General features: G+C 35.4%; 1 non-coding gene across 1 annotated transcript; it reads left to right on the top strand.

Moving 5' to 3' along the window:
* The first annotated feature begins 737 nt into the window (after window positions 1-737).
* On the top strand, window positions 738-811 carry TRNAT-AGU (transfer RNA threonine (anticodon AGU)). Its single transcript has one exon. It is a non-coding gene; the product is annotated as a tRNA-Thr (tRNA).
* Window positions 812-19,454: the final 18,643 nt, after the last annotated feature.

The following is a 19,454-nucleotide window of genomic DNA, read 5'->3' as shown; positions in this document are numbered from 1 at the left end:
TAAATTTTAATTATTGAATTTATATAATTTAAAGATATTACCAATTTCACAAGATATTGAATATATCTATATATTTAAAAATATACTTTAAATAATAAAAAAAGACCTAGTTTAACTTATAGATGAAATAGACTTTTTCACCAGAATCCGAACAATTTCAAAAAAGAATGTGATTTTTTTTTTTAAAATGCATTTTTTGAATACATTAATGGATTCAACACCCTGAAAAACCTCATGGGACACTTGAATTCTACATATTAAACAACTTAAAGTCAAGTTTTTAAAAATCTAGATTTTAATTAAAATTAACCACAAAAATATCGTGAGTCTATAAATTAAACTATACCATAAAAAAATACATTTTTGCTCAAACCTATATCATCAATTTAAATATAAAAATATAAACCAATAATACTTACCGAATTTAAATTCATTGAAATTTAAATAACATATATTTACATAATTATCGTGACATATTAATTATAAATTTCATCTCCCAGTAGGAAATAACAATATGAAGGTTCTTGCAATTTTATTTTATTTTGCTTATAACAATAATGAACCCAATGAACTCGATCTTTATGGGGCATGACTGGAATTCACGTGGCCTTTGCTCGCGCAGTTTCGGATCCCACCCACAGCATTGTCTCATACTCATTTTTTCTCGTCTATGTAACTTAGCGTTTACATCCTTACACCTGTCATCAGGTATATAAAACAAAAGATTTCCATCAATTGCTTTCATAGCTCAGTTGGTTAGAGCACCCGTTTAGTAAGCGGGAGGTCATGAGTTCAACTCTCATTGAAAGCAATCACGCAGTTTAGTTCAAGTTTTTCCTGCCTCTGTAAATTGGCTTCAGGTAAGCCGATGCCTTTTTCCTCAGCTAAGTCGATGCCTTTTTCCTGACTATGTAATTGGATTAAATTTGTTGTCAGAGATCTCATTTTTCAAGGTTTTCCTGTGTACAACCAAGTTGATGTTTCAATTTGTTGCCAGAGATCTCATTTTTCAAGGTTTTCCTGAGTCTCCAACCAAGTTGATGTTTCAGTTAAGTTTCAATTTGTTGTCAGAGATCTCATTTTTCAAGGTTTTCCTGAGTCTCCAACCAAGTTGATGTTTCAGTTAAATTTGTTATGTAATTGGATTAAATTTGTTGTCAGAGATCTCATTTTTCAAGGTTTTCCTGAGTCTCCAACCAAGTTGATGTTTCAGTTAAATTTGTTGTGAGAGATCTCATTTTTCAGTTGAACTTCAAGGTTTTCCTGAGCCTCCAACCAAGTTGATGTTTCAGTTAAATTTGTTGTGAGAGATCTCATTTTCCAGTTGAACATTTTCCTGACTATGTAATTGGATTAAATTTGTTGTCAGACATCTCATTTTTCAAGGTTTTCCTGAGTCTCCAACCAAGTTGATGTTTCAGTTAAATTTGTTGTGAGAGATCTCATTTTTCAGTTGAACGTTTTCCCGAGTATGTAATTGACTTAAATTTGTTGTTTGTTGTGAGAGATCTCATTTCTCAAGGTTTTCCTGAGTCTCCAACCAAGTTGATGTTTCAGTTAAATTTGTTATGAGAGATCCTGCGGCAAACAAAGTCAACCAAGTTGAATGAATACCTTTTAACCATATCAAAAGATCTCTAAAGAGAGTGAAGTCATACTAAAGAACTGAAAGTTACTCTCACTGCGTCTGGAATTACTTGGGCTTATTATTTCATTTTCAAGTCAAAGTCCATGAAAGCAGAAAGATCAATAAAGTATAGGACACAAAACTTCAATCTAGGGTCTTTTTCTCAGTGTGTAATTGGCTTAGGTTAAATTTGTTGTGAGACATCATTCTGGCAAAGAAAGTAAACCAAGTTGAACAAATACATTATTAGAAGATTTATATGACAACTTCTTTGTTAATCATTTTTGTAAATGTTATTATGAATTGTAAATTCATGTAAATAAGGTAGAAAATATAATATAATATAATATTACTAGTGGAGACGAGGACAGGAATTCAGAGTTTGAGTGGAAAAGTTATTGGGAGAATTGACTAGGGAAATAACTAAACTCAAAGGTGCATTCAGTATGTCACCTATATCATGCGGAAAATTGAAGACAAGTCCTATAAAGGCATTTCAATGTTGTATGGGCCCTGTGCATAAGGATGGGGAAGGTCCATCTCTCTTGGAATGCGCTGGTGTGGTCAACACGTAAGGGGAAGCAACGTTCAAAATTGAACCCTTCTTAGCCTTTCTTTGGGCTCCTAGCCCTTCCTAGAAAGACTAAAAAAAATTACACTTCAGAAACAATTTAAAATATCAAAATCATTCGTCAATTACAAAGGTTAGATTAAATTTCTATATTTCAAAAGAAGGGAAATATTTTAATAACCTGTCAATATTTTTTTAAGTTTACGAGAATTTTGAACCTGGACCAGCACATAAATCACTTTGACTAGTGACAGTTTCATAGAAGAGACCAGTCAAAGTACAGATGACCTCATATGATTTAATAGTTATGTCATGATTTGGGGACATTTCCCTGAGGCCCCCAACTTACACCAACATGATGTAACTTTCAACAATAAGATATGTAATAGTCATGGTACTATTACACCTAGCACAGGGTGGTGGAGCACATTGAATATCCATTCAACATCTTTGTGCGTGCTCTCGCTCCTCCCCGATTATCCTTGAGCGCTCTTTCCCTACATCCATTTTTTCCAATTTCATTTGAATTGCAACCCATCATCCACATAAGGAAAGTTATAATTTGACGCTAGGCTATAATGTATTCTTCATTATCCTCCTCATATCTTCATTAGCATTTGGTTTTTCATTCTATGGAATCTTTAATGCAACACTCCTTGAAGTAATGGTAACCTTCGTGGTCACACAATGTATCTTAAGCACCATAGAATACACACCCTAGGAAATCAACATTGTGGCTAGATACCCTGAATGCAACTGCTTGCCATCCTTCCATCCTAGGCATGGGTGTTGGAGTCGTTTTCTACATTGTTAATGGTGGAAATTTTTATTGTCATAATTATATGAATTTACCAACTATGAAAAGAATATCTATCTTATACCGAGGGTATTGGACTCCACAACTATACCACTCTCATTCAAACTCTTTAGTGTTTTGCTTCATTGCTTAAATCCATACAAATTTCTTGTCCAAGTACCATTTTTCATCAAGCATTTGTTCCATGTCATAAAGCTACAAGTTTCTTTGAATGTTATAAAACATAATTCAACAAAGCAATGAATAACCTATAAAGAAATCTATAGACAAATCCTATGACATCTTGCTAAGGTTGAATTTTGTCTATCTCAATCTTGCTAAGGGATTTTTAATTTATATATTTACTTATTCTATTGTTTTTATTTATTTAATAGGTGTAAATCTTGAAAAATATCTCCTATTGGTCATCCTAACAAGGATAAAAGACAATTGTCAATTGTTGAATCATTTTGCCTTGCACAACATTCTAATCTACCATGTAATATTCAAAATGAAGTTGATGCTAATCTACATGAACATGATGAATCAAATAGTACAGTAGAGTTTGTTGAAAGAGGAAACACATCAAAGAAACACAAAATAATATTCAAATCTAAATTAAATACAAGATTTCCATGGGCTTATGCTGTAAAATATTGTAATGGTAATGAAAGGATAAAACGTTCTTGATGTGTTAAATTTAAAAGTGAGACTCCATTTGCAAAAGATGAAACTACCACTCTTCCAGTCAGTGGTCTAAGTGGCCATGCAAATCAAAAGCTCATAATTGTTTTTACAACTTTTGGAGGGAAAAAGCAAACGAAGCAATATTCCAATCACTAAACATGTAGAACTAACAACAGACACTGAGAAGAGAGAATTATATTAGTGATTGAAAACATGTATTTTTTTGCTACACATGATTTATCTTTAGAAATGTATAAGTCAATATGTGACTTGAATAGGTATAAATGCACTCCACACATGCTTCTAACATATTAATATTCTACATACACAAATACCACACCAAGAAAATAGTTTCTTCAAGTTGCTAAAGAGGTGTATTATAATAAACTAAAATAGGAGATTTTACATAGCCCATTTTACTCAATTTTAGTTGATGAAAGCACTGATCAAATTATGGAACACCAATTGATTGTTTATATTACATATTTGACGAATGTAGGAAGAGGTAAATGTTTAACAAAGTTTATATGTTTGCTTCAAATAAATGATGGAATCGCTCAATGTATGTATGATCCAGTGAGAACTCTTTTAGCATAAATGGATTTATATTTGATGAAGTTTGTTGGTTTTGGTTCAGATGATGCATCTTCCATGAGGAGTATTCATGAAGGTTTATCTTCTAAGCTTCGTATGCTCCTCATTTATTAGTTATTCATTGCATAGCTCATAGGGAAGCATTAACAACCAATGAGGCTTCATTTCATTTTCTAGAGTTGCAATATATTAATAAATTTGGAAACAAAGTTTATTTATGGCTTGGGAAATCAACTAAAATACATGGAAAATTGAGAGAGCTAATGTATACATTTCAAATCACTAAGTTAGTGGTCTTATAAATTCATCAAATTAGGTGGCTCTCTAGAGGAAAGGTCATGGAAAGACTTGATAAACTCATGCATTCTTTGTCAAATGATTGGGTCTGAGTCAGAGGAGGAAAAAATGTAGGAGTTGGCAATAATATTTCAAGTGCAATTTTGCATCTATCTACTTGCAGACATGCTCATTGAATTAAATAAGTTGAATCAAAATTTCGAACAGGATCATGTTGATATTACATCTATTGGCACTACTTTAGATGTTTCTATTAGCATGCTTCATAAACGATTTTTGGGAAGCATTTTTGGTGTCGATGCAGTGCACATGTCTTCTTTTTTAGTTAAATGATGTAGGAGCATGAGACTTGGAGGGAACATCTTCAAACTTATTCCAAAAATACAAAAAAATCTACAAGCAAAGAAGTGGGATCCTTTAGCCATCAATTTCCATGTTTTTCTAGTTTAGCATAGAGATAGAATCTAGGAATAAATCATGTTGTAATAAATGTTAATAGTTAAGCTATAGTGGAGGTTCTCGAGGAGAATACCTCATTGAATAGATAGGATTAGTTAGCATACTGGAGGTTCTCGAGGAGAATACCTCATTGAATAGATAGGATTAGTTAGCATAGTGGAGGTTCTCGAGGATGATGTCTTGCAAAACTGATAGTTGTATTAAATTAAGCCTCTGTTTTAGGATCTGGTTGTTAATACGAATCAATATATATGTAATTTGGATGCTATTGTAATAGGATTTTTACTGCATGCTTTTATCGCATATCTTTCTAAAGGAAGAGGGGATTTCTCTGTGTATTGGTTGATCCCGGAGGTGTGGTGACCTCCGAAAACCTTTCTGTGCATTTGAACTGTATTTGCCTGTTAAACTGGTATTATGCGTGTATTCGGCTTCATTTTTCCTTCTGAGTCTTTATAATAGTGATTTGGCCTTGTTTTCCAACTAATACTTTGATTTAAGCCTATTGGAGTGGGTTTCCTTTATATCAACATGCCTTGTTTCCCTTATATGCATTGTTGAGTTCTGCAGGCAGAAACTCTGGTTTACACTGGAAAACCGTGAAAAACTTAGTCGGAATTGAGTTCCGAACTTGAAATCCTATCAAGTATGGCCGATACCCTTAACGGATCCACAACCAATATCGCATCGTTGTGTTGGAGTAGAGAGGGACTAGCCCTTTGAAGTGCCAAAGTTCGAAGTGTGAGTTTAGGATCCGAAAATATATAAGGGAATCTTTAATAACCTATCGGGTCTGCAGCTTATCGCATTTCACAAGTCTTTAAGCGGAGGGAGTCTAGCAAGGAGACATTGGAATCGCCGATTGCAATTGCCGATAACTCCACATGTTATCGCATCGGAAAGGGCCGTTGTGTTATGTTCTGTTCCATGGGAACTGCCGATAGCGATTGCCGATAGTGTTATTCCATTTTATGGAGTAAAGACCCCACCGATAGTGTATTTGTGTATCAACGCTTTCCTTTGGAAAAACATTGCCGATAGTGCAATTGCGTGTTAACGCATCCCTTTGGGAAAAGCCCGCCAATAGTGTATTTTCATGTGAAATAGCATTACGACAATAAAACTTCATCGATAGTGCATTTCCATGTATAATCACATTATGGCAGTTTGAAACCACCGATAGTGTATTTATGCACAATTGCATTCATTCCATTCAAAAACCCCGCTGATAGTGTATTTCGTAATTCCCATGGAATTACAGCTCCGATAGAGGAAAAGAGGCTCTGTGGTGTAAATTGTTCCCGATAACAAGGGTTGGGGTGATTAAGGGGAAAAGAGTGGTAATAGTGGCCAAAAAGGAAAATTTATGAACAGTCAGTCTAGAAATAGATGATTGATACTCTAGTTAGGATTGAAGAAGGGTTTCAACTAGAATTAGAGGAAATTATATCAGGATTAGGGCGTTTGTCTATATTGCTTGCACCCAGGCCACCATTAGTGGTATCAGAGCAACCTGTTGACACTGAATTGAATCTCAGAAGCAGAAGAAGGAAAGTGGCCAGTTGCAAATGCTGAAGTGATGGAAGCTGTGCAACAGATGCAAGCAAGGTTGGATGCATTAACAACAGGGAGAAATATAGATGATGGAGATGTTAGTGAGCCTGAGGTTGAAGCTGAAGGAGAGGAGGAAACTATAGCAGTTACTCCTGAGATGATATTCTTTCAATCAGTGTTGAGATCCACAACTAGGCCAAAGACTGAGGTTTAAATATATGAAGGAGGACTGAATCCAGAAGAATTGATAGACTGGATTAATGGCATGGAGAAATTCTTTGACTATGAAGAAACAGAAGATGAGAAGAAAGTAAAGTTTGTTGTCACCAAGCTAAAAGGACATGCAACACTTTGGTGGGATGGAGTGCAGGCAGAAAGAAAGAGACTTGGCAAGCAACCTATCAAAAATTGGAGCAAGATGGTAGCAAAGCTAAGAGGTAAGTTTCTACCAAGTAATTATCAACAAACCTTGTTTAGACAGATGCAGAATCTTAGACAGAGGTCTATGACAGTGAAAGAATACACAGAGGAATTCTATAAGGTAAGCATAAGAGCTGGACAAACTTAGGATACAGATGAGAAGGTGGCTAGATATGTGAATGGCCTTAGGATGGACATTCAAGATGAGATAAGTATACTGTCTCCTAAAACAGTAGAGGAAGCTTATCAGATGGTACTGAAAGCTGAAGAAAAACTCGTGAGGAAGCAGTCTGCCAGAGGGAGAGGTACTTTCCAAGGAAGGGGAAGTCAAGGTGGTAGAGGAAGATCTACAACACCTAAAGATGGAGCTAGCAACAACTCAACCCAGCATGCAACCACAGGAGGTGATGCAAGTGGCAGAGAGAATTTTTCTAGAGGAAGAGGAGGCAGAGGAAGAGGAAAAGAAGGAAGATGTTACATATGTAACAAACTGCGACACAGAGCTTTTGAGTGCCCAGAGAATGCATGAACAAGTCAGAGGAATGGAATTGTTTCTCAAGTTGAGGGAGAAGCAACAACAATAACAGTGGCAGAAGAAGGAAATATACCAGAGAGAGGAGAATCTTTGGTAATCAATAAATTTTTGCTCAAGCTAGCAAAGGAGATAGTTGAACCATCACAAAGGAAGACCTTGTTCAGAATAGTGTGTAAGGTTCAAGGGAAATGTTGTCAGATGATCATTGATAGTGGAAATACTGATAGTTTGGTCTCTATAGAAGTGGTGGAGAAATTGAAGCTAAAGACAATGAAACATCCAACACCTTACAAGGTGTCATGGTTACAAAAGGGACATCAACTATTAGTGAATGAACAGTGTGTAGTGGAGTTGCAGTTGGGCAAATATAAGGACAAAATTGTATGTGATGTGATGCCAATGGATGTGTGCCACATATTGCTTGGAATACCTTAGCAATATGACAATGGAGCTATGCATGATGGGAAAAGAAACACCTACAAGTTTGGTAAAGATGGTATCAATCATACGTTGCTGTTTATGAAAGAAGAAGATGCATCAGGAAAGAAGACTAACCCAAAAACTCTATTACTGGGAGGAAAGGAATACTTGTAGCAGATTGAAGAGAATGAGGTAAATTTTTTGTAATTTGCAAGCCCAAGGTAATAATGATTTCCACTAAAGTTTCTGATTACCCATTAAAATTCAAGAAATGTTGGACAACTATTGTGATATCATTGTTGATGATTTACCTAATGAGTTTCCACCCATTAGACGAATCAGTCATCATATAGATTTGATTCCTGGAGCAAGTCTACCTAACAAAACAGCTTACAGAATGACTCCTACATAAAATGAAGAGGTTAGGAAGCAGGTGCAGGAACTGCTTGACAAAGGACTAATCAAAGAAAGCTTGAGTCCTTGTGCAGTACCAACAATGTTGAGTCCAAAGAAAGATGGAGGCTGGAGAATGTGTACTAATTCAAGAGCCATAAATAAAATCACAATCAAGTATAGATTTCCTTTACCTAGAATTGAAGATTTAATGGATTGCTTGAGTGGAGCAAAGTATTTTACAAAACTAGATCTTAAGAGTGGGTATCATCAGATAAGGATAAGAGAAGGGGATGAGTGGAAAACTGCCTTTAATACAAATGAGGGATTGTATGAGTGGAGAGTAATGCCTTTTGGGTTGTCAAATGCACCAAGTACGTTTATGAGACTCATGAATGAAGTTCTTAAGGAATTTATTAGTAAATTTGTAATAATATATCTGGACGATATATTAGTTTACAGCAGGTCTAAGGAGGAGCACATAAGACATATGAATTATGTCTTACAAAGGCTACAACAAGAGAAGTTATTGCTGAATTTGAAGAAGTGTTCATTCATGAAAGAGTAGTTAGTGTATTTGGGTTTTGTTATTTCTACTGAAGGGTTGAAGATGGATCCAGAGAAGATCAAGGCAATCATGGAGTGGCCTTCACCTAAAAGTGTTTTTGAGGTAAGAAGTTTTCATGGTCTTGCTAGTTTTTATAGGAAATTCATAAAGAATTTTAGTAAGATCAATGCCCCTATTATTGAGACCATAAAGAAGGATACACAACCATTTAGATGGACTGCTGTTAGTGAATGAACAATGTGTAGTGGAGTTGCAGTTGGGCAAATATAAGGACAAAATTGTATGTGATGTGATGCCAATGGATGTGTGCCACATATTGCTTGGAAGACCTTGGCAATATGACAAAGGAGCTATGCATGATGGGAAAAGAAACACCTACAAGTTTGGTAAAGATGGTATCAATCATACGTTGTTGCCTATGAAAGAAGAAGATGCATCAGGAAAGAAGACTGACCCAAAAACTCTGTTACTGGGAGGAAAGGAATACTTGCAACAGATTGAAGAGAATGAGGTAAATTTTGTTGTAATTTGCAAGCCCAAGGTAATAATGACTTCCACTAAAGTTTCTTATTTACCCATTAAAATTCAAGAAATGTTGGACAACTATTGTGATATCATTGTTGATGATTTACCTAATGAGTTGCCACCCATTGGAAGAATCAATCATCATATAGTTTTGATTCCTGAAGCAAGTCTCCCTAACAAAGTAGCTTACAGAATGATTCCTACAAAAAATGAAGAGGTTAGGAAGCAAGTGCAGGACCTGCTTGACAAAGGACTAATCAAAGAAAGCTTGAGTCCTTGTGCAGTACCAACAATGTTGAGTCCAAAGAAAGATGGAGGCTGGAGAATGTGTACTAATTCAAGAGCCATCAATAAAATCACAATCAATTATAGATTTCCTTTACCTAGAATTGAAGATTTAATGGATTGCTTGAGTGGAGCAAAGTATTTTACAAAACTAGATCTTAAGAGTGGGTATCATCAGATAAGGATAAGAGAAGGGGATGAGTGGAAAACTACCTTTAAGACAAATGAGGGATTGTATGAGTGGAGAGTAATGCCTTTTGGGTTGTCAAATGCACCAAGTACGTTTATGAGACTCATGAATGAAGTTCTTAAGGAATTTATTGGTAAATTTGTAATAGTATATCTGGACGATATATTAGTTTACAGCAGGTCTAAGGAGGAGCACACAAGACATATGAATTATGTCTTACAAAGGCTACAATAAGAGAAGTTATTGCTGAATTTGAAGAAGTGTTCATTCATGAAAGAGTAGTTAGTGTATTTGGGTTTTTTTATTTCTATTGAAGGGTTGAAGATGGATCCAGAGAAAATCAAGGCAATCATGGAGTGGCCTTCACCTAAAAGTGTTTTTGAGGTAAGAAGTTTTCATGGTATTGCTAGTTTTTATAGGAAATTCATAAAGAATTTTATTAAGATCAATGCCCCTATTATTGAGACCATAAAGAAGGATAAACAACCATTTAGATGGACTGCTGAAGCAAAAAAGAATTTTCAGCTGTTGAAGAAGAAAATCACTGAAAAAACTATTTTAGTTCTACCTAATTTTAGTAAGCCTTTCCAAGTGAAGTGTGATGCCAGTGGAGAAGCTATTGGAGGTGTTTTAAGTCAGGAAGACAGACTTATAGCTTATTTTAGTGAAAAGCTAAATGATTCAAAGAAGAAGTAGTCTTCTTATGATAAAGAGTTCTATGCAGTTAGTTGTACAGTCATTGAAGAAGTGGAGACATTATCTAATGTCAAAGGAGTTCATACATAATTCAGATAACCATGCATTACAGTATAATATGCAGCAACCAAAACTTAGCCAGAAACATGCTAAATGGGTAGAGTATCTTCAAGGTTTCCATTTTGTCTTGAAACATATAAATGGCCAATCAAACAAAGTTACAGATGCCTTAAGTAGGAGAAATATATTACTTCAAGAGAGTCAAATTCAACTGTTAGGTTTTGATTTTCTTAAAGAAGTATATGAGACAGATCTAGATTTTAAAGAGGCATTTGAAGCTTGTAAGAATCCTGTTTTGATGGATAGGAGTAAATGGTTGGATTATTTCATACAAGATGGACCGTTGTTTAAGAGAAATCATCTGTGCATACCAAACTGTTCTATGAGAGAGAATTTAATCAAAGAGAAACATAGTGGTGGACTTGTAGGACATTTTGGTATAGAGAAGACTTATGAACAATTGAACAGATTTTATTTCTGGCCGAAAATGAGATCTGAAGTGGAAAAGTATGTGAAAACTTGTAAAATCTGTCAATATGCAAAAGGAAGAAGCCAAAACACAGGTTTGTATGTTCCATTACCAATTCCAGATAGGCCTTGGGATATGGTAAGTATGGATTTTGTTTTGGGCTTACCAAAGACTCAAAGAGGGAATGATTCAATTTTTGTTGTAGTGGACAGATTTTCAAAAATGGCACATTTTATTCCATGTTATAAAACTAGTGATGCTACTCACATTGCTAATTTGTTTTTCAAGGAGATAGTAAGATTGCATGGGTTGCCTAAGAGTATTGTCTCAAACAGAGATTCCAAATTTGTTGCACATTTCCGGAGGACATTATGGAAGAAGTTGGGAACTAAATTGAGTTTCAGTTCTGCCTATCATCCAAAGACTGATGGACAAACTGAAGTAGTGAACAGGAGTTTGGGCAATCTTTTGAGGAGTCTTATCGCAGAAAATCCAAAATAGTAGGATCAAGTGTTGGCACAAGCTGAATATGCATATAATGACTCACCTAACAGGAGTACAGGACAGAGTCCATTCCATATAGTTTATGGAATGCATCCAAGAGGAGTATCTGAGTTAAGAAACTTAGGAAAAGATGAGATGAGAAGTGTAGAGGGAGAAGATTTTGCTTCAGAAATGCAAGCAATACATGAAAAAGTGAAACAACAACTGCAAGATAGCAACATCAAATACAAAACCAAAGCAGACATGAGAAGAAGAGAGTTGAACTTTGAAGTTGGAGATTTGGTTTTAGCACACCTTAGAAAGGAAAGATTTCCAAAGAGGGAGTATAAGAAATCAAAGTTCAAGAAAATTGGACCATGTAGAGTATTAAGGAAGTTTTCAGCAAATGCACATGAAATTGAATTACCCCCTAATGTTGGAATATCTCCAATTTTCAATGTTTCTAACCTGTACAAGTATGAAGGTGAAACTGCAGATGATACAAAAAAGGATTAGGAGACACAAGAAATTGACTGGGTAAAACAATTACCTACAACAAAAGAGTTACAACCAGAAACTATTTTGGACAAGAAAGTGTTCAAGAAAACCAGTGGACATGAGTACTTTCAATATTTGGTCAAATGGAAGGATCAACCAACTGCTGAAGCTACTTGGGTAATAGAAAGCATGCTATAGAAGCTGGGCAGTTCTGTAGAAGAGCTCATGGACAGGAGCCCATGAAGAATTTTGTCCTCAGGAGTCTGATGCAAGAGCATGAGACTTGGAGGGAAAATCTTCAAACTTATTCCAAAAATACAAAAAAATCTACAAGAAAAGGAGTGGGATCCTTTAGCCATCAATTTCCATGTTTTTCTAGTTTAGCATAGAGATAGAATCTAGGAATAAATCATGTTGTAATAAATGTTAATAGTTAAGCTATAGTGGAGGTTCTCGAGGAGAATACCTCGTTGAACAGATAGGATTAGTTAGCATAGTGGAGTTTCTCGAGGAGGATGTCTCACAGAACTGATAGTTGTATTAAATTAAGCCTCTGTTTTAGGATCTGGTTGTTAATACGAACCAATATATATGTAATTTGGATGCTATTGTAATAGGATTTTGACTGCATGCTTTTATCGCATATTTTTCTAAAGGAAGAGGGGATTTCTTTGTGTATTGGTCGATCCCAGAGGTGTGGTGACCTCCGGAAACCTTTCTGTGCATCTGAATTGTATTTGCCTACTAAATTGGCATTAGGCACGTATTCGGCTTCGTTTTTCCTTCTGAGTCTTTATAATAGTGATTTGGCCTTGTTTTTCAACTAATACTTTGATTTAAGCCTGTTGGAGCGGTTTTCCTTTATATCGACATGCCCTGTTTCCCTTATATGCATTATTGAGTTTCGTAGGTGGAAACTCTGGTTTACACTAGAAAACCATGAAAACATTAGTCGGAATTGAGTTCTGGAATTGAAATCCTATCAAATATGGTCAATACCCTTATCGGGTCCGCAACCAATATCGCATCGTTGTGTTGGAGTAGGGAGGGACTAGCCCTTTGAAGCACCGAAGTCTGAAGTGCGACTTTCGGATCCGAAACTATATAAGGGAAGCTTTAATAACCTATTGGGTCCGTGGCTTATCGCATTCACAAGTCTTTAAGCGAAGGGAGTCTGGCAAGGAGACATTGGAATCACCGATTGCGATTGCCGATAACTCCACATGTTATCGCATCGGAAAGGACCGTTGTGTTATGTTCTGTTCCATGGGAACTGCCAATAGCGATTGCCGATAGTGTTATTCCATTTTATGGAGTAAAGACCCCGCCGATAGTGTATTTGTGTATCAACGCTTTCCTTTGGAAAAACCCCGCCGATAGTGCAATTGCGTGTTAATGCATCCCTTTGGGAAAAGCCCGCCGATAGTGTATTTTCATGTGAAATAGCATTACGGCAATAAAACTCCGTCGATAGTGCATTTCCATGTATAATCGCATTATGGCAGTTTGAAACCGCCGATAGTGTATTTATGCACAATTGCGTTCATTCCATTCAAAAACCCTGCCGTAGTGTATTTTGTAATTCCCATGGAATTACAACTTTGATAGAGGAAAAGAGGCTCTGTGGTGTAAATTGTTCCCGATAACAAGGGTTGGGGTGATTAAGGGGAAAAGAGTGGTAATAGTGGCCAAAAAGGAAAAGTTATGAACAGTTAGTCTAGAAATAGATGACTGATACTCCAGTTAGGATTGAAGAAGGGTTTCAACCAGAATTAGAGGAAATTATATTAGGATTAGGGCGTTTGTCTATATCGCCTGCACCCAGGCCACCATTAAAGCATAATGAGGAACCCTTGAGTTTTCATATAGCATAGGCATGGTACATTTACATCCATTGAGGTTTGAAATTTTTCCAAAGATGAAAAGATCAGGGCTACTAGATGATTGTATTCTTTTGGGAAAATGTTAAAGGTGATTAAATATTTAGATAGGAGATTCATAGATTTACATGTATTTAATGTGGCTAAGTTTTTCACTTCTCAATATTATTACAAAGAAGTTAATGATGTAGATTGTCCAACAAAAATATAGTTGAAATGTTTATGTGAAAAAATTAGCTTTGGGAAATCATCTATTGTGGACACTGCTAGATGTTTGGGTGAAATGGATGAATTTATTTGTACTATGTGTAAATCATACCCTAAAAAGCATATGTATAGAATAAAACCTATGTGGATATGAACCTGAATGGTTTGAAGGATTTCCATATTTTATGCAATTATGACAAGCTATTCTCGTTCTACCAACAACCGCATCAATGTGTGAAAGAGGTTTCTAAAAACTAAACAGGATAAAAAATGACGATAGATAAATACTTTCATTGGAGACACTAGATATGTTAATGTTTCTATCTCTAAGTGCACCTCATGCTCTAAATGAGGTAGATTGGAATGCTACTTATGATGTATGGAAATAAATGAAAACTAGAAAACCATTTCCATTGGGAAAATAGATTTATATTTTCAATTATGTAAGTTCAAATACTTTTGGAGATCATCGAATTAATAGAAAAAACTTATGTTTACCTTTTTTTTAATGAATTTGAGATTTTTTTTTGCTTATTTATTAGTTATACTGATATTTTATAGTGTTTTAACATAGTTACTCTTTAAAGTTTTAGGATTTTAACGATTTAGAAGGACACTATTTCATTATGGATTTTTTTTTATTTTTTATTTTTTTTTTATTTTTTATGAGGGGTTTATTTAATATATACTTTTCAGTAGAAGTACAATTTATTTTAAAACCTTTCATCCTTGAATGGTTAGATGAATATATTCCCTTCCAAATGAAATTAAGAGTAGACCTTCAAATTTGATCATTGAGGGGAAGCTCAAGAGATAAAAAAAAGAGGAGCAGAGACACACACACATAGAGCAAAGAATGAGTCAAGAGAAGGCAAAGGAGAAACACTTTTGGCATTGAGGAGAGTGGCAGAGTGATTAGAGAAAAGAACATGTTGGCGGAGGCATTGGTTGAAGGCATGTTGGTATGCATTACTGAGAAATAGACAGGAACAACAAGTTGTTGTTGAGGAGAAGGAGTCACAATGGTTAGAAAATTCTTGTTGGGGTTGCAACTGGAATCACTGAGGGATCTTTAGATTCCGGTGTGTTTCATTGATTGCTTGGAGAATATTCCCTTAAGCACTTCATTACACAAGCTCTAAATTTAACTCGGGAATGGTTGTCTGCAAGAAAGATTGCAGTGAAGATTAACTTATAGTTGGGAGGAGAGTCGATGTTTCTCTTCTAGTTTCCAACATCCTTATATAAATAAGATAAGTGTTTATTTCCTTGTAAATACTTATGTTGGAATGACCAATGATTCTTTCTAGTAATAATAAAGTAATAATGTTTGGTTCACCATATAGCCAGGGTGACTAGCCTTCTAATCTGTTGTGCTGATTATGAGTTGTGTGAGCTAGGTGGGTTTAATATTATTGAATCATTGTAGAAAATTTGATGTATGCATGCGTGGTGGTCTATAATAACCAAGAATTCTTTTGTTATCTTATACTCATTTAGTTATCTCCTGTTAATACGAAGATGGTTGGTAGATAACTTGTATGAGTAAGGTGACTATGGATTACTTGATTATCCTAATATCTTATGTATTAGTTATCTTCATATCTTGAAGGTCAAGACAACTCACTCTTGTGACCATGGTTGCATATGATTTCTTTATTGATATAGTTCATATATTGTGTGTAAGGGACAAATTTAGTCTAGGATTGTTGTCGAGACCCCTATGTAAATAATAAGTGGGTGATATGCTTATATGCATTTAGGGACATGATAAGGGTTATGTAGTGTAGGCATCTATTATTTTAATGGTTGTAGAGTTGTTTTCTTGGTTGTGAATGGTTGCATGAGGTTCACCAGTGTTGTTTATGTGTTCTTGCATGTTCATTTTCATGATATTAGGGATCTAGGCATCTCCATGCCACTAGTATAATCATAGTAATTGCATGGCACATTCGAATGTTGTAAGCCTTCATATATGTTGTTGTGGTGTGTGAATTCCATGGTATGCATGTTAAAAGTGGCATGAAGCCTCCGCGGTAGGAGGTAAGTTGTTTTAACGTGAATGATATTGTTGTTGATGGTATGCATGTTAAAAGTGACATGAAGCCTCCGTGGTAGGAGGTAGGTTTTTTTAACATGAACGATATTGTTGTTGATTATATATATATATATATATATATATATATATAGATAGATATATATATAGATATAGATGACATGTAGTGCTAGCAAGGAATACATGATTCCTGTGAATTTCAATGAATGGTATGAATGCTTATTCTCATGTTGTAGGAGCTTGAGGATTCCTATTCAATTGTTATGCTTTTAGTGGTCCATGACTTGTTATTGACCGAGAGTTCAAATGTGTAACTATGGTGAATGAAATCCATGGCCAGAACATTTTGACTTAATAAGAATTCATGTGGAGGTCATGATGGCTTCAGACCATTATGGGGAATTGGTTTAATGACCCCTTGAGACTGGTTGGGTGTAAGTCTTGCGAACTGAAGGTATGGAGGGGCGAACTCCAAGTATGAGGGCCAGTGGGCTCTTTTGCTAGGTTTCCACTATGACACAAGAGGGAGAAAAATCCACTAAGTGTAGCGGGACACTTGATGGGATTCATTCATGTTATCAAATTCCAAAATTTTCTATCGTAGCATGAGCCTTGGTGGGGCAATAATTTCTTTGGGTGGTGTAGTCCTAGTAGACAGGAGTTGCAAAACGAAAATTCCTTCCATCAAAGGACGGGGTAGATTCTTGTCGCAGTCGTGGATCCCTGAAAGGTCTTGTGTCGCAGTGTTTGGCCAAGGTGCAATGACGTGGAGTCTCCATAGGTGGGTATCAACTGTGAACTTTATAATGACAAAGAGTGACTTGCACACGGAACCAAGACCCTAGTGGGACCCAAGATGGAGGCCTACATGGTAGTATGACATAGAAGAGATGTTGACATGGCACATGAATAAGGTGACATGTGGCAACCAAAGATGTCCTTTTTGGATGGCATTGTATAACTGAGTGACACGTGGTGCCTTCAGATGAGGCCACATGGCAACTTGATGTTAGCATGAAATCATCACAAGATGACATCGACATGGTGTCATCACGGGTCATCGACCTCGGGAGGTTCAAGTGTGTAGATTAGGGGATGAGCTACAATTGACAGAGTGGGGGGACAGAAAATGTCCCTAGCACTTGATGAGAAAATTGCCATCATGAGTTGCAGACCTGGGAGGTTCAAAGTGCATGTTTACAAGATGAGCCACAATTAATGAGGCCAGGAGATGGGAGATCTTCCTGTGATTTGACAAAGAAAAATTATTGTCACATCGTGGGCCCTCTCACTATCAGAATGGTTCAAGCACAGAAAGGTCATGATTGATGGGGCTAGGGAATGAGAATAATGCACAATAGTAGACGTTAAAAGTCTTTGTCTCGCCCCAAAGGCTTGGCAAGGTAACATTAAAGGACTAATATGAAGGCACAAAGGACATGGTGGTGCGGTGATGTGGAAGAATCCACGGTGGAAGTCGCAAGCAATGTGGTAGTGCCATGTAGGCCGATGGAAGAATCTATGTGGCATTACTTGTTGATGTGGCAGGGTATTATTGGCCAAAGTTTAAATGGCCATAACTTTTTATCTATAAGTTGAATTTCGATAATGTTTATATCGTCAGAAATCTCTCGATGAGCTGAACATGATGGCATAGTCCAAAGTTGATTTCACTAACTTTGGAGAGGGAGAAATTTTGTAACCCCATTTCCATAATGAAACCATAGAGGTCAGATTTGGATAAAGTAACACATTCCATTCAAATTGGAAGGTCCAAGGGGGTGGGAGGTAGTGTCACAATCTCTAAAGAAAGTGAAGTCATACTAAAGAATTGAAATTCACACTCATTGCATCTAAAATTATTTACATTTAATTGTGCTTATTATTTTATTTTCAATTAAAAGTCTAGGAATAAAGTATAGGACATAAAACTTCAATCTTGGCTCCTTCATCGGTTTATTTTTTGAGTGTGTAATTGGCTTCAGTTAAATTTGTTGTGAGAGATCTTCCTCAAAAACAAAGTAAACGAAGTCACCAAGTTGAACGAATAATGATTGGCTTTTTACTATTTGAAATCTTAGTATTCTTGCGAGTATGTAATGATTGACTCATTTCCTTTTCATCTTATCATATGTGTAAAGAGTGTAAAGTCATACTAAAAATATGAAAGTTACTCTCACAGCGATTGGAATTACTTATGCTTAATTGTACTTATTATTACATTTTCAATTCAAAATCTATGAACCAAAAGATAAATAAAGCTTAGGACACAAAACTTCAATCCTTGGCACCTCCATCCAATGTTTTTGGGTCTGATTTTGAGTGTGTAATTGGCTTCAATGAAATTTGTTGTGAGAGATCTCCTTTGGAAACAAACTCAACCAAGTTAAATGAATAATGATTAGCTTTCTCTTATTTGCAGTTGTTGTGTTTTTGCAAGCATGTAATAATTGACTCATTGCCTTTTCATCTTATTAAATTTGTAAAGAGAATGAAGTTTTATTAAAAATCTGAAAATCACAGATCTATGTTTTTTTTTCCCTTTTCAATTCAAAATATACGAGTAGAAAGAAAAATAAAGCATAGGACACACAACTTTTATCCTTGGCTCCTTCATCCAATGTTATTGGGTATACGCTCATATCATGTTCATATCAGAGCTCAAAATTTGGTAAGACTAAATTAGAGTTTGAAGTTGGTAAATTTGTTAATGGATGATAAGAATTGTTAATGAATATTGATTAGCTTTCCACAATTTGGAATTATTGTATTCTTGCGCCCATGTAATGATTGATTCACTACTTTTCTATCTTACCGGATTTATAAAAAATAATAATAAAAAATAAAATCACACTAAAGATTTAAAAGTCACTCTCACTACCTTTGAAATTACATCTGAAATTACCTTGTGTTTATTATTTTATTTCCAATTTCAAAATTTATAAAAATAAATAAAGCACAAGACTCCAATGTTAAAAATTTAGAAGTCTCTCTTACTATATCTGGAATTACCTTATGTTTATTATTTCATTTTCAATTCTATAATTTATAAAGATAAATAAAAACACAAAACTCCAAAGTCACTCTCACTACATCTGGAATTACCTTGTGTTTATTATTTCATTTTCAATTCCAAAATTTATAAAGATAAATAAAGCACAAGACATAAACTCCAAACCTTCAT

The sequence above is a fragment of the Pinus tabuliformis genome, chromosome 6, assembly GCF_031772625.1.
Source record: "Pinus tabuliformis cultivar Carrire ecotype Pingquan chromosome 6, CPIR1, whole genome shotgun sequence".
NCBI classification, from domain to species: domain Eukaryota; kingdom Viridiplantae; phylum Streptophyta; class Pinopsida; order Pinales; family Pinaceae; genus Pinus; species Pinus tabuliformis.
The sequence above is the reverse complement of the archived record's forward strand: the minus strand, read 5'-3'. Positions and strand labels throughout refer to the sequence as shown.